Genomic DNA, 15,951 nt, shown 5'->3' on the forward strand with positions numbered 1-15,951 from the left:
TTCATTTCGCGCGCTTTTCTGGTGAGTGACAGCGCGGACGCCACAGCACTGCGAGCATGGAGCCCGCTCTGACCATCGCTGCAGTTATGGCCGTTGTCAACACCTCGCACCTTATCGTCCACCTTTTCCAGAGGCAGATGCTGAGAAATCGGGCGAGGAGGTTACAGCATCGCGGTGAGGACATGAAGTCTGAGAGTGGCACAGACCTCTCGCAAAGCACGGGACCCCGCGCCGTGAACATCATGGTGGCAATGGGTCATGTTGATGCTGTGGAACGGCGATTCTGGGCCCGGGAAACAAGCACGGACTGGTGGGACCGCATAGTGCTGCAGGTCTGGGATGAATCACAGCGGCTGCGAAACTTTCGGATGCGAAAGGGAACTTTCCTGGAACTTTGTGAGCTGCTGGTCCCCTGCCCTGAAGCGCAAGGACACCCGGATGCGAGCAGCCCTGACTGTCCAGAAGCGAGTGGCCATAGCCCTCTGGAAGCTTGCAACGCCAGACAGCTACCGGTCAGTCGCGAACCACTTTGGCGTGGGCAAATCTACCGTGGGGGTTGCTGTGATGCAAGTAGCCAACGCAATCGTTGAGCTACTGCTGTCAAAGGTAGTGACCCTTGGAAACGTGCAGGTCATCATAGATGGCTTTGCCGCGATGGGATTCCCAAACTGCGGTGGGGCTATAGATGGAACTCACATCCCTATCCTGGGACCGGACCACCAGGCCAGCCAGTACATTAACCAAAAGGGCTACTTTTCAATGGTGCTGCAAGCACTGGTGGACCATAGGGGACGTTTTACAAACATCAACGTCGGATGGCCGGGCAAGGTTCATGACGCTCGTGTTTTCAGGAACTCTGGTCTGTTTAGACGGCTGCAGGAAGGTATTTACTTCCTGGACCACAAAATAACTGTTGGGGATGTGGAGATGCCTAGAGTGATCCTCGGGGACCCAGCCTACCCGCTACTGCCCTGGCTCATGAAGCCCTATACAGGCGCCCTGGACACTGAAAAAGAACTCTTCAACTACCGTCTCAGCAAGTACAGAATGGTGGTGGAGTGTGCTTTTGGACGTCTCAAGGGGAGAAGCTTACTGACTCGCTCTGATCTCAGCGAAACCAATATCCCCATTGTTATTGCAGCTTGCTGTGTGCTCCACAATCTGTGTGAGAGCAAGGGGGAGACCTTTATGGCGGGGTGGGAGGTTGAGGCAAATAGCCTGGCTGCTGATTACGCCCAGCCAGACAGCCATGCGATTAGAAGAGCCCAGCGGGATGCGCTGTGCATCCGGGAGGCTTTGAAAGCTAAGTTCCTCAGTGAGCAGGGTAACCTGTGACTATTAACTTTGTTTAAAGAGAAGCTGAACCTGCCCCCGTTTCTTTACCAGTTTATGTTGACTATCCTCTGCAGCTACATACCCCGTTCACCCCCCTTCCAACACACGTTTAAAAATAAAATACATGGAACTTTGTTAATGAACACCGTTGTCTTTATTACGGGTTTCGCGGTAAAGGGTTGAAACTGGGACGCAGACTGTGGTGGGGAGTGGGCGTAGTGATGGAAAGAACGCTTATAAACTCGAGGAATGACAGGCTCCTGCTCCTAGAGCGGTCCGCAGTGCTGGACTGGTTGTTTCAATGGAGCCTGCCACCCCTCCTTTTCGGGACTCTGAGTGTGGGAGCTATGTCACTTTGTGGCGGGGGAGGACGCTGCTGCGTGGCTCTGTGATCCAGGATAAGGACCGCTGCATAAGATCTCTAACCGCCCTCCCCCGCCACAAACTCACATAGCCCCCCCCCACACAGAACATAAAAACCACCTCCCAGACTGACCAGGGTGCCTAGTGACTGCAATGTGTGTGTGACCTGCTGCTGAACATGCCCCCCTGTCTGTACCCTGGTAAAGGTGACTGTCCTGTCCAATTACCAATCCCCTTCCCCCCCTTCAAACACACTGTCCTCTAAAAGAACATGATGGAAACAGTAATTAAAAGAAACATATTTTTTATTAGCAACTAAACAGTTAGGGGATGAAACTGGGCCGGGGGCTTGGGTGAGGTGGGAAGGAAAGGACTTATCAAATTTTGGGGAATGAGAGCCTTCTGTTACTTGAGCAGGGGTGGAGTGACAGTGTTCACGGCCCCTGCCGCCCCTCCTTCTTGGGACTTTGGGTGAGGGGGGTATGGGACTTTGTGGCGGGGGAGGGCGGTTAGAGATAGACTGCAGCGGGGCTCTGTCCTCCTGCCTCCGGTCCTGCAGAACATCCACAAGGCGCCGGAGCGTGTCCGTTTGCTCCCTCATTAGTCCAAGCAGCGTTTGAGTCGCCTGCTGGTCTTCCTGACGCCACCTCTCCTCCCGTTCAATGTGTGATTGATGGATTTGGGACATGTTCTCCCTCCACTGGGTCTGCTGGGCCGCCTTGGCTCGGGAGCAGCCCATAAGTTCTGAGAACATGTCGTCCCGTGTCCTTTTCTTTCTCCGCCTAATCTGCGCCAGCCTCTGGGAGGGGGATGCCAAGGTAGGTCGGGAGACAGTCGCAGCTGTGGGATGTGAAAAAGGGAGTGAATTCCTCACAAAGATAATTTTTTGTGAACAATGAACATAGTCTTTCTCTGTGAAGAAGACCATGCACAGCACCTATCACATGCGCACTCAGGACAAGGTCGAATTTTCGGCCTTCGCATTCAGTGCCTGGGGTCTTGCACTGGAGATCAGAGAAGCGGGGCAGGACAGCAGAATTCGGGTAGCAGGCTGACATGGTAAGCCGTAGATTTTTGGCTGCTTATAGCAGTGCCCTCCTTTCACGTTCAAAGCAATGCTCCTAGCGTTGGCCAGTTCCTGCTGCCGGCAATCCGGCAAGCATGAACACTGCCCCTGTCCCACCCCCTCGCGGCTGTCCCCGGGAAAGATCCCTGTACGCTGCCCCTCTCCCGCCTCCACCGCGTGGCTGTAAACCGCCGGTTACAGTTCTGTAAAGGAACAGGCAAGCAGTCCCAACAGTAACATTCCCCTAATTCAAAGCAGGTCACCATGAGCGACATCACTCTGCTGAGGATTTCTGGGACAGAGAAAGACCGCATGCTGCGTGAAAGCCAGCAAAAACCAGGGCCGTATGCCGCCATGCTCTGCAAAGCAATGATCCCGGAGTACTTGATGATAGCCTGGCGTGGAAAAGTTTCCTACCACGGAGGACCCAATAAGGCCGCTCTCCCCAGGAACCTCATGCAAAGGCTTTCCAATTACCTCCAGGAGAGCTTCGTGGAGATGTCCCATGAGGATTTTAGCTCTATCCCCGGACATATAGACCTTCTTTTCCAGTAGCTGCACTGGCAAGGACTAAAAAGTAGAGCGCCTAGGGCAAACTAATCATCATAAACCGGACATTGTTTGATTCTTTTGCAGTAGTTGCACTGCCAACGACTAAAACGTAAAGCGCCTAGGGCAAACTAATCATGAAAAACCCATTGTTAATATTGTTAATATTCCTGTTCTGTTCAAAATAAATGTTTACATGTTTTAAACACTTACCGACTGATCCTTCCCCTGATTCTGGCTCCGGGTTAACGCCTGGGGACGGTTGGTAGGGGATCTATGTGAGGGTGATGAACAGATCCTGGCTGTCGGGGAAATCAGCGTTGTAAGCGCTGTCGACTGCCTCGTCCTCCTCATCTCCTTCCTCATCTTCCCCGTCTGCTAACATCTCCGAGGAAGCGGCCCTCGACAATATCCCATCCTCAGAGTCCACGGTCAGTGGTGGGGTAGTGGTGGCGGCCGCACCTAAAATGGAATGCAGTGCCTCGTAGAAACGGCATGTCTGGGGCTGGGATCCGGAGCGTCCGTTTGCCTCTTTGGTCTTCTGGTAGCCTTGTCTCAGCTCCTTGATTTTCACGCGGCACTGCATTGCATCCCGGCTGTATCCTCTCTCTGTCATGGCTTTTGAGATCTTCTCGTAGATCTTTGCGTTCCGTCTTTTCGAGCGCAGCTCAGAAAGCACGGACTCATCGCCCCACACAGCGATGAGATCCAAGACTTCCCGATCAGTCCATGCTGGGGCCCTCTTTCTATTCTGGGATTGCATGGTCACCTCTGCTGGAGAGCTCTGCATCGTTGCCAGTGCTGCTGAGCTCGCCACGCTGTCCAAACAGGAAATGAGATTCAAACTGCCCAGACAGGAAAAGGAATTCAAATTTTCCCGGGGCTTTTCCTCTGTGGCTGGTCAGAGCATCCAAGCTCGGACTGCTGTCCAGAGCGTCAACAGAGTGGTGCACTGTGGGATAGCTCCCGGAGCTATTAGCGTCGATTTCCATCCACACCTACCCTAATTCGACATGGCCATGTCGAATTTCGCGCTACTCCCCTCATTGGGGAGGAGTACAGAAATCGAATTTAAGAGACCTCTATGTCGAACTAAATAGCTTTGTTGTGTGGATGGGTGCAGGGTTAATTCGATGTAACGCTGCTAAATTCGACATAACCTCCTAGTGTAGACCAGGCCTTAGTCACTGGAGAGCAGGAGCCCAGGGTGGGCTCTTGGAATAAACAGCAGCACTGTGTCTCTATATGCTACTCCCAGGTTAATGTCTTCTAAAGTGGCAGAGTACTAAAAACAAACAAGAGACTGCAATAGCCAACACTGTGACAGAGTAAGGCCTGGTCTACACTAGGCGTTTATGTCAAATTTAGCACCGTTACATCGAATTAACCCTGCACCCGTCCACACCACGAGGCTATTTAGTTCGACATAGAGGTCTCTTAAATTCGACTTCTGTACTCCTCCCCAATGAGGGGAGTAGCGCTAAATTCGACATGGCCATATCGAATTAGGCTTGGTGTGGATGGAAATCGACGCTAATAGCTCCGGGAGCTATCCCACAGTGCACCACTCTGTTGACGCTCTGGACAGCAGTACGAGCTCGGATGCTCTGACCAGCCACACAGGAAAAGCCCCGGGAAAATTTGAATTCCTTTTCCTGTCTGGGCAGTTTGAATCTCATTTCCTGTTTGGAGAGCGTGGCGAGCTCAGCAGCACTGGCAACGATGCAGAGCTCTCCAGCAGAGATGGCCGTGCAATCCCAGAATAGAAAGAGGGCCCCAGCATGGACTGATCGGGAAGTCTTGGATCTCATCGCTGTGTGGGGCGATGAGTCCGTGCTTTCCGAGCTGCGCTCCAAAAGACGGAATGCAAAGATCTATGAGAAGATCTCTAAAGCCATGGCAGAGAGAGGATACAGCCGGGATGCAACGCAGTGCCGCGTGAAAATCAAGGAGCTGAGACAAGGCTACCAGAAGACCAAAGAGGCAAACGGACGCTCCGGATCCCAGCCCCACACATCCCGTTTCTACGAGGCACTGCATTCCATCCTTGGTGCGGCCGCCACCGCTACCCCACCACTGACTGTGGACTCTGAGGATGGGATATTGTCCACGGCCGGTTCCTCGGACATGTTAGCGGACGGGGAAGATGAGGAAGGAGATGAGGAGGACGAGGCAGTCGACAGCGCTTACCAAGCTGATTTCCCCGACAGCCAGGAGCTCTTCATCACCCTTACAGAGATCCCCTACCAACCCTCCCCAGCATGTAACCCGGACACAGATTCAGGGGAAGGATCAAGCGGTAAGTGCTTTAAACATCTAAACATTTATTTTTTACAAAACTGGAATATTAAGAATAAGAACAATGTGTGCTTCATGATTTCTTTACCCTGGGCGCTTAAGTAATCAGTTCCAACTATTTAAAAAAAATCAAACAGTGTCCGGTTGTGCATGATTCTGCTGCCCAAGCTGCTCCACTCTTTAGTCCCTGCCACTGCAGCTATATGAAAATCCGGTCTATATGTCCAGCGATAGAGCAATAATCCTCCACTGATATCTCAACGAAGCTCTCCTGCAGGTAATGGGAAAGCCTGTTCATCAGGTTCCTGGGGAGAGCGGCCTTATTGGGTCCTCCGAAGTAGGAGACGTTCCCGCGCCAGGAGACAAGCAAGTACTCCGGTATCATTGCCTTGCACAGCATGGCGGCATAGGGCCCTGGTCTTTGCAGGATTTCTCGAAGCATCCTTTCCTTCTCGGTGTCCGAGATCCTCATGATAGTTATGTCGCTCATGATGACCTGCTTTGAATTAGGTAGGGGACTGTTAGTATTGGGACTGCTTGCAAGTTCCTTAACAGAACTGTAACCGCTGGTTTGCAGCCACGCGGTGGATGCGGGAGAGGGGCAGCATACAGGGATCTTTCCCTGGGACATCCGCAAGGGGGTGGGACAGGGCCAGAGTTCATGCTTGGCCGATTGCTGGCAGCAGAGACTGGCATTGCTTTCAATGTGAAAGGAGGCCAGTGGTACTACTAAAGTTTTAAGCAGCCACAAGTCTACGGCTTACCATCTTTGCCTGCTACAGAGATTACGGTGTCCTGCCACGCTTCCCAGATCTGCAGTGCAAAACCCCAGGCACTGAAGGCGAGGTCCGAAAATTCGACCTTGTCTTGAGTGCGCATGTGATAGGTGCGGTGCATGGTCTTGTTCACAGAGAAAGACTATGTTCTTTGTTCACAACTACATTTATCTTTCGGAGGAATTCACTACCTTTTTCTCATTCCCACAGCCACATCTGCGACTGTCTCCCAACCCAGCCTGGCATCACACTCCCAGAGGCTAGCGCACATTAGGCGGAGGAAGAAGAAGACGCGAGAGGACATGTTCTCAGAACTAATGGGCTGCTCCCGAGCCCAGGCAGCACAGCAGAACCATTGGAGGGAGAATTTGTCCCAAATGCACCGGACACACATGGAACGTGAGGAGAGGTGGCGGCAGGAAGACCAGCAGGCGACTCAAACGCTGCTTGGACTTCTGAGGGAGCAAACGGACACGCTCCGGCGCCTTGTGGATGTTCTGCAGGAACGGAGGCAGGAGGACAGAGCCCCGCTGCAGTCTATCAGTAACCGCACTCCCCCGCCACCAAGTCCCATACCCCCCTTGCCCAAAGTCCAAAGAAGGAGGGGCGGCAGAGTCCGTGAAAACTCTCACTCCACCCCTGCAGACTGCTCAAGCACCAGAAGGCTGTCATTCCCCAAAATTTGAAAAGTCCTTTCCTGCCTGCCTCACCCAAGCCCCCGTCCAAGTTTCATCCCCCAGTTTCATTTGTGGTTGTTAATAAAAAATACGTTTCTGTTCATTACTGTTTCAGTCATGTTCTTTTGAGGGAGAGTCTGTCTGAAGGGGGGGAAGGGGCTTGGTAATTGGACAGGACAGTCACCTTTAGCAGGGTACAGAGGCGGGGGCAGGTCCAGCAGCAGGGCACATACACAGTGCAGTGACTAGTTACCCTGGTCAGTCTGGGAGGTGGTTTTCATGTTCTGTGCGTGGGGGGGGGGGGGGGGGGGGGTTGCACTGTGACTTTGTTGCGGGGGAGGGCAGTTACAAATCTTATGCAGCGGTCCTTGTCCTGGATCACAGAGCCACGCAGCAGGGGATCTGTAACTCTCCTCCCCCTGCCATAAACTCACATAGCCCCCACATACACGCAGTTCCGCTCAGGAGGGCTGGCAGGCTCCGTTGAAACAACCAGTCCGCCACTGCGAATCCTGTCATTCCTGGAGTTTAGAAGGATCATTTGCATCAGTACACTACACCCGCTCCCCACCACAGTCTGCGTCCCAGGTTTCAAACATTCCCGCGAAAACAGTACTAAAGACAACGGTGTTCATTAACAAAATAAAACTGATTTTATTTTTTTGGAAGGGGGTGGAGGGGGTCTGTAACTGGAGAGGATAGTCAACATTAACTGGGTAAAGAAACGGTCGCAGGTTAAGCTTCTCTGTACAGAAACTTAAAAGTCACTGGTTACCCTGCTCACTGTGGAACCTAGCTTTCAAAGCCTCCCGGATGCACAGCGCGTCCCGCTGGGCTCTTCTAATCGCCCGGCTGTCTGGCTGGGCGTAATCAGATGCCAGGCTATTTGCCTCAACCTCCCACCCCGCCATAAAGGTCTCCCCCTTGCTCTCACACAGATTGTGGAGCACACAGCAAGCTGCTATAACAATGGGGATATTGGTTTCGCTGAGATCACAGCGAGTCAGTAAGCTTCTCCATCTCCCCTTGAGACGGCCAAAAGCACACTCCACCACCATTCTGCACTTGCTCAGCCGGTAGTTGAACAGTTCTTTTTCAGTGTCTAGGGCTCCAGTGTAGGGCTTCATGAGCCAGGGCATTAGCGGGTAGGCTGGGTCCCCAAGGATCACTGTAGGCATCTCCACATCCCCAAGAGTTATTTTGTGGTCCGGGAAGTAAATACCTTCCTGCAGCCGTCTAAACAGACCAGAGTTCCTGAAGACGCGAGCGTCATGAACCTTGCCCGGCCATCCGACGTTGATGTTTGTAAAACGTCCCCGATGGTCCACCAGTGCTTGCAGCACCATTGAAAAGTATCCCTTTCTGTTAATGTACTGGCTGGCCTGGTGGTCCGGTCCCAGGATAGGGATGTGAGTTCCATCTATAGCCCCACCGCAGTTTGGGAATCCCATCACGGCGAAGCCATCTATGATGACCTCCACGTTTCCCAGGGTCACTACCTTTGAGAGCAGTACCTTAACGATTGCGTTGGCTACTTGCATCACAACAACCCCCATGGTAGATTTGCCCACGCCAAACTGGTTCGCGACAGACCGGTAGCTGTCCGGCGTTGCAAGCTTCCAGAGGGCTATGGCCACTCGCTTCTGGACAGTCAGGGCTGCTCGCATCCGGGTGTCATTGCGCTTCAGGGCAGGGGACAGCAACTCACAAAGTTCCATGAAAGTCCCCTTCCGCATGCGAAAATTTCGCAGCCACTGGGATTCATCCCAGACCTGCAGCACTATGCGGTCCCACCAGTCCGTGCTTGTTTCCCGTGCCCAGAATCGCCATTCCACAACATCCACATGACCCATTGTCACCGTGATGTCCTCGGCGCTGGGTCCCGTGCTTTGTGACAGGTCTGTGCCACTCTCAGACTTCAGGACCTCACCGCGGTGCCGTAGCCTCCTCGCCTAGTTTATCTGCATCTGCCTCTGGGAAAGGTGGATGATAAGCTGCGAGGCGTTGACAACGGCCACAACTGCAGCGATGGTCGCAGCGGGATCCATGCTCGCAGTGCTGTGGCGTCCGCGCTGTCACGGAAAAGTGCGCAAACTGATTTCCCGCCGGCGCTTTCAGGGAGGGAGGGAGGGCGGTAGTGACGGACGGATGACGACAATTACCCAAAAGCACCCTCTACCCTTTTTTTTTTACCCAGAAGGCATTGGCGGCTCGACCCAGAATTCCAATGGGCAGCGGGGACTGCGGGAACTGTGGGATAGCTGCCCACAGTGCACCGCTTCCAATGTCGACGCTTTCCCCGTTAGTGTGGACTCACAAAGTCGAATTACTGTCCTTAGTGTGGACACACACGTTCGACTTTGCAATATCGATTCCACAAATTCGATTTAAGAGAAATCGAACTACCCTCGTAGTGTAGACATACCCTAAGATTTTCTCCCTCTGCTGACATGGGTACTTGTGGTCTGTGGGTCACTTTTCACAGCCACAGCTTGTTCACTCACCTTGGCAGGAAAACCGGCTTCTGGGACAGGTGTTCCCGAAGTTCGGGAGAGGTAGAATCAGAGCTGACGTACCGATCTACGTAGTCTGACCAACGCTGAAATTGGGCACAGAACACAAGGGGTTAACCAACATCTGCCAAATCAAACAATTCAAACCCAACTCTGAAGGGGTTTGGTTGGAAGTGGATGAAAGAAAAGCAATCTTTGGAGACTCCATATATTTCACACAGGTCCCACTCACTCTCCCCCCATGGATGGATATACCTATACCTATATCATAGAACTGGAAGGGACCCTGAAAGGTCATCGAGCTATTTAGTTCGACATAGAGTCCAGCCCCCTGCCTTCACTAGCAGGACCAAGTACTGATTGTTGCCCCAGATCCTTAAGTGGCCCCCTCAAGGATTGAACTCACAACCCTGCGTTTAGCAGGCCAATGCTCAAACCACTGAGTTATCCCTCCCCCTATATGCACCTGCACTGTCTGGTTTTTGAAATTGTTAATAAGAGATGCCAACAAGGCTTTTGGCAAGATGCCAATTCACTGAGTGCACTGTGTCACATAATCAATGTGTCCTGTAGGACTAGAAGCAGGTCATAAACTATAGCATCTGAAACACTGACAGCGCTGCCATCTTCATCCAGTTATACCCCCATTTAAACTTTACATGCTTAATAGCTGCAGCTGAACTCCGAGGACAATCGGCTCTTACCTCTGCCTCTACGGAGTCATCCGAGTTCTCCTCTTCGGTGTCCAGCAGCTCGATAATTAATTGGACCTGGCCTCTGCTCTGAATGAACATCAGCTACAAAGCAGAATGCGGAAGGGGACTTAGTAACCAATTATTCAGAAAAATAAATCCAATAAACTTTATGCAACTCTCCAGCATAATACTGTGCCTTCCATTTTGCTGGGAACAACGGGGGGATACTAGCCCCAGTTACACAATCTGAACACAGAAGGAGTTTTGACAATGAGTGGAAAGTTCTAGATCATTAAGGAGCTAATCTAACAGAGGGTAAAAGGATAAAGAAATTATTCTACATATATGGGCAGAAGAGAATTCCTGGATAGAGAACCATGACATACTTAAAGAGAGGTGGAAGAAAAAAGCATGAATTGCTGCAGTGAACGGTTGGTATTTTATTAACGATCAGACAAAATCTCTCTGTTACCCACAGAGTTTGCTCGAAATTGGGATGTTTATAAAGGCAAAGCAAGGAGCTGGACCCCTTTTAGCAGCATGCTGTTTTCTGATCAATTTGTGCAGTTTCAATTCTTTGCTTCCCTGCTTATTTTGAGACTCTCAGCGGGAACACAGAGACGCCCTATAAATATCAAAGCCATTATCAATGAATTTCACTAGTTCAAGATGGGCCCGGCCACTTCTGATTTCACAGTGACAAGAAGTATGAATTTGATTTGAACTGAGAGTCAGGTTTATTTAACGCATAGGTGACAAATATTAGTAAGAGACCGTTACAGTCTACAATGGATGAGCTGGAGAAAAAGGTGGAAAGCGTCAGTGACCCACCCCACGGGAGGGAGGGAGAGACAGAGATTAAAAGCCTAGTGACAGCAATCACTCAATACAGTATTACTCTGGCTTTGGGACACTGGGAAATACAGGGACAAATCCCAGCTTTACTTCAGGATACGTATTTTTCCATCTTCCTTGCAAATGTCCCATTTCCGAGGAACTCTTTATAGAAATATTTATCTGTTTTTTCTGTTCGTTCTACGGTTCCTGTCTGGATTGAGGCAAGCCCCGCCAAGGGCTATATTAAGACCGACAGTCACAGAGCAGGTACTCGGCAGCTCCACCAGGCTAGAATGCACAATCAGGTCGCCCTGTCAAGCTCTAGGACAGCTGCGGAGCACACAGGTGTCCAGAGGTCCTTGGGATATTTGGATAGTTACGTAAAATGAAAAGCTGAGCCCATTCTCCTTTCTCAGCGAGCCTTCGTACTTCCCCTCCTCTCTCAGCAAGCTCCTCCAGGAGTCCTCCTCCAAGCGTCACTGCAGGCAGATATGGTTTTTACCTTGAAACAGTTCTCGTCTGACATGGGCTGCTCGGCTTTGCGCTGGTACGTGGCCTCCACAAGGGCCCGAGATGACTGTGACGACAGCAGGATTCCGGTAGCTCCGTTGCTATTCTCCGACAGGTAAAGCTCTGTCACCTGCATGCAGATCTCATCGCTCACTGTGTGCTGAAGCTGGGAGCAGGAAGGACGCAGAGAAGAGGAGTTAGTGAAGTGGTTTTAAATGCCTCTGGACTTGGTGCACTGTATACTGCAGTAGCCCCCTTTCCCCAACCCAAGTCAGTCAGAGGGCTTTGCACTAGTGTGCACTATGGACAACCTGCCTTCTGCAGTCAGGCCGTAGACAAAATAGAACACTAAGAAAATCTCCAAAATAAACTTCTCCATGTGGCAACAAGCAGAGTTTGACAGTAATCAAAACAAGCCAGGCTGAGCCTTCATCATTTGCCTGCACTTCTAGACTTACATGTTTGCATGCAAACACTTATGTCAAACGCTATAATTGATGAGAGAGAAACTATTTTATCTCCCCTGCATACATATACGCTGTGGCAGAATTGGTCAGATTTCCAGTTCTTCTCCACTATGCACCATGCAAGTCTCAGAACCAGCTAAAGAATATGTCCATCAATGCAGATTAGAAATGAACATACCCTTAAAAATTCCTGCTTCAAACCTCTGTCTCGTCAAACCACAACAACAAAAAATTCTAGCCATCTAAGTATTAAAACTAAAAAACAATTATTTAGGTTATGAACATAGTAGCCTCTTCTATTGTGAATTACTACTACACCCATTGGAAAACATTGTGTCCTTTAAAATAAATAATGATGCTGGCAAAGTACAGTTACACATACAAAGTAACTACGGATTAATAACCTTTAAGTGAGCATTATGAAGGAAATGCCTGACAGCTGGCAAAGATTTAGACCATCGAGGTACGCGGGAAGGGCTTGTTAGGCAGTTCTCTTGCCATGGAATCGCTACACCAAATCCAAAGGTTGATTAGTTGGAGGGGAAATTAAAAATAATTAAATCAAATTCTAATTATTAATTATATTCTCAAATAAAGAGCCGGTTGACTGCCGATTTCCTGTCAAAACTGAAATTAAGAACTTGTTTTTAGCCCTGTCTTTATACTCTAATTTGTGCTTAACAATTCTCCATAGAAATTGGATCATCGAGGTAGCCAGCATGTGAGAGTTGACACTTGGGCTTACAGAGTTCAAGTGACAACAAGCAGCTGAAAGCCACAAATATACCAGCTTCAAGAGCCAGCCAGCGTGCGTGAAATCCAGAAGGAAGTTGTTATTCAAAAGAAATACAGAACCTTTTCCAAGAGTCCTTACAGTTTTGGTTCTTGTGTTTACAAATGCTTCAGGTTTTCTAAGAGCAAGAGAACACTTCAAACGTGGTCCCATCTGATACTAGGCATCTCTTGGATAGTGGAGGACAGTCTGCACTTGGTAAGGCAACTCCCATCTTTTCATGTGCTGTATATTTATACCTGCTTACTGTATTTTCCACTCTGTGCATCTGATGAAGTGGGTTATAGCCCACAAAAGCTTATGCCCAAATAAATTTGTTAGTCTCTAAGGTGCCACAAGGACTCCTCGTTGTTTTTACTGATACAGACTAACACGGCTACCCCTCTGAAAGCTGGGTAGTAATCCTCCACATCAATATTCACTAGAGGAAGAGAAGGTGCAACATGAACTACATTGTAACACCCCTCAAAGGCAGTTCCTACAGGCCCACTATGAGTTCTGGGAGCAAAAGGGCTACATGTTGAAGGTCTCAGACAAATTGATGAATTACCAGAATGGTCAATAAAATGAGGAACAACATTGTAAGACTTTAAATGAGAGCTTTTCAAATTAATGCCAGGTCTGTAACCCGTCAGAGGCCTCACGGAGGAGGGCAGAGGTGGTAAAATTCTCAGAACTAAAGAGAACTAAAGAGGTTCTTGCTACCAAAACAACATTATGCACACCATTAAAGCAGAGACCTCACCAAAAAGATATGAACGCAGATATGTCCTAAGGCTCTTATGAAATATACCCATTGCACATTATTATTAACTTGTATTTCACTAGCACCCAGAGGTCCCAAACTATATCTGCGACCCCTCTGTGCTTGCCACCATTCAGACACACAACCAACTAGTCCCCGCCTTGAAGAATGTAAAACAGAGACCAAGGGGGAAGCAACTTGCCCGAGGTCACATAGTAACTAAGTAGCAGAGCTCGGACTAGAACCCAGGTCTCCTGTTTCTCCAGCACCTTATCCAGAGCAAGCTACACGGACAGTTACCGCCTTTCCAAGCTGAATGTGCCAATGTAGCTTCTAAAAGGTTTTGTGGGTTGTAGCAGAAACACAGTAAAAAGGGGAAGAAAATGAAAAAAGCCATTCAGGATACACCCAGTTTTGAACTAACACTCATCACTGCGGTATAGGCATCAAGGGAAGATGAAAATAAAGTTTTTAAAAATACTGGTTAAGGAACAATGCCATTTTAAAGGGAATTTGAAAAGTTCTCTGTGTTTTCTGTTTGTTTTTAATTGTTATAGGTTCAAACACCTCTGCATCCCTCAAGGCCAACAAAGACTGTCCACACTTCCTCCTTTGCTTTAATCCAAATTAGCTACTTTACTCTGGTTTTAGCTGGCAGGAAACAGGCAGCCATAGGCAGTTTAGTACTGTAGCATTATCACCACTAAGGAAACCAGCCCTTGGAGAATTCTAAATACATATATTTCCTGAGACCACTCAGATTACACGAATATTGTAACAGAAAATGGAAGATCAAGGAGGCTCTTTACTGGTCTACATAGGACTGCCTGGACTTACTTGGGTTTGGCCTGCCCTGCTTTCTTTAGTCGGTAAATCATTTGAACACCAGTTTAAAAGGACACACACTTTTTAATACCAGAGCCCAAACTGACTGCTTTGTCAATTGCCAGGGGCTGACTCCTCCATTGAGATAGTTTATAACAAGCTTGGGGCAAGAGAAGATTTTTATCCAACTTGTAAATTCATGAGGTAGAAAAATAGCGCAATCCAAAATTAAGAAATTCAGCTGGCAAGGAGTGTTAAAGCAATACAAAATACCACGCCTCTCGCCCACAGCCCCATGAAGTAGGATGTTCCAAGTCCCAGGGTCAGGTCTAGAGATCTCCTCCTTGATAACATGCTATGCTACATTCAGTGCCCACCAACATCCTTATATTTCACATTTTGGAAACTACCAAAATGCAGGTACCGGATTTTACAGAGACAAGACCTAAAGGCAGGTGAGAGGGAGGAACACAGATTCCTCAAGACACCAGGAAACAGATCAAGTACCAGATCCACACACTGGGCTGTCATTCTTGTCTCATTTTATGTCTAGCACTTCCCGCTCCCATTCCCTTTCCCGGTTCTCCTCTTCGATTTGCCGCTCAGCCTGGGTGCAAATCCTCAGCAGCAGCAAGCATAGGATTTGGTGAAGCCGCATGAAGATGTACCAGTTGTTGTTGACATAGAAGAGGGTGTACACTTCGTCCCCCCTCCGCCCCTCCCCCCGGTAGCTTCTGGGCCGCTGTGTTGCTGAACAGCAGCTTGGCTTTAGGGAGGCTGCCCCCAACTCCGTTGTGCTTTTTCGCAGCCCCAGTGGCTTCATCCACATCCATTTCCTCCTCCACGTCTGAGAGCTCGCACCGCCCAGCAAACAGCAAGTCCGGAATGAAGTGGTACATGATCTGTTTGATTTTGTACTTGTCCTCTTTCTGAATTCCTGTCTGCTGTTTCACGTGGTGGATGATAAAGAGAAGCAGCATCCTCCAGGATTTGCCTGTCCTCATAGGCTAGTGACAGGTGTGGGCCTATGGGTACTCCAGCATTATCTTCTGATGCCTGCTCTTGCCTCTGAGGGAGGAAGAGCAAATACACAGAGCATGGGTGAGTCTCACATATGCAACTTACCATGTCTTTAAGACCCTTGTACAAAGCACTGGCAGTGAACTGGATTTCCTCTTTCATTACAACCCCAAACCCTATGGGGGAAGGGACAGAGTTCACATTATCCATCACAACAACCCAAGTTCTGGTGTCAAGGGCCTACACATATTGCATACAGGGCCTTGGTGTCATTCTGTTTGAAGCTGATGTCCTGGTGATCCAGGGATTTCAGGTACTGTTTCTCATTCTGCTCCCTCCAGACCTTGTTGAATCCTCTCTGGGCTTCTCGCCACTCTTCCTCTTTCATCTTTAACCTTAGCAGCAACAAAAAACAAAACAGAAGCTAAGAGATGCTAAGATACCACATTGATGGGTGTAGGATAAAAACCTATGTAACCCTT

The 15,951-nt window shown here is 49.5% G+C and overlaps 1 pseudogene; it reads right to left on the bottom strand.

Annotated features, from left to right (window-relative positions):
• LOC135885064 (paired amphipathic helix protein Sin3a-like) overlaps positions 1–15,951 on the bottom strand; it is a 41,963-nt pseudogene that overhangs the window by 17,076 nt on the left and 8,936 nt on the right.

This window comes from Emys orbicularis, chromosome 10 (assembly GCF_028017835.1).
Source record: "Emys orbicularis isolate rEmyOrb1 chromosome 10, rEmyOrb1.hap1, whole genome shotgun sequence".
In the NCBI taxonomy this organism is placed as follows: domain Eukaryota; kingdom Metazoa; phylum Chordata; order Testudines; family Emydidae; genus Emys; species Emys orbicularis.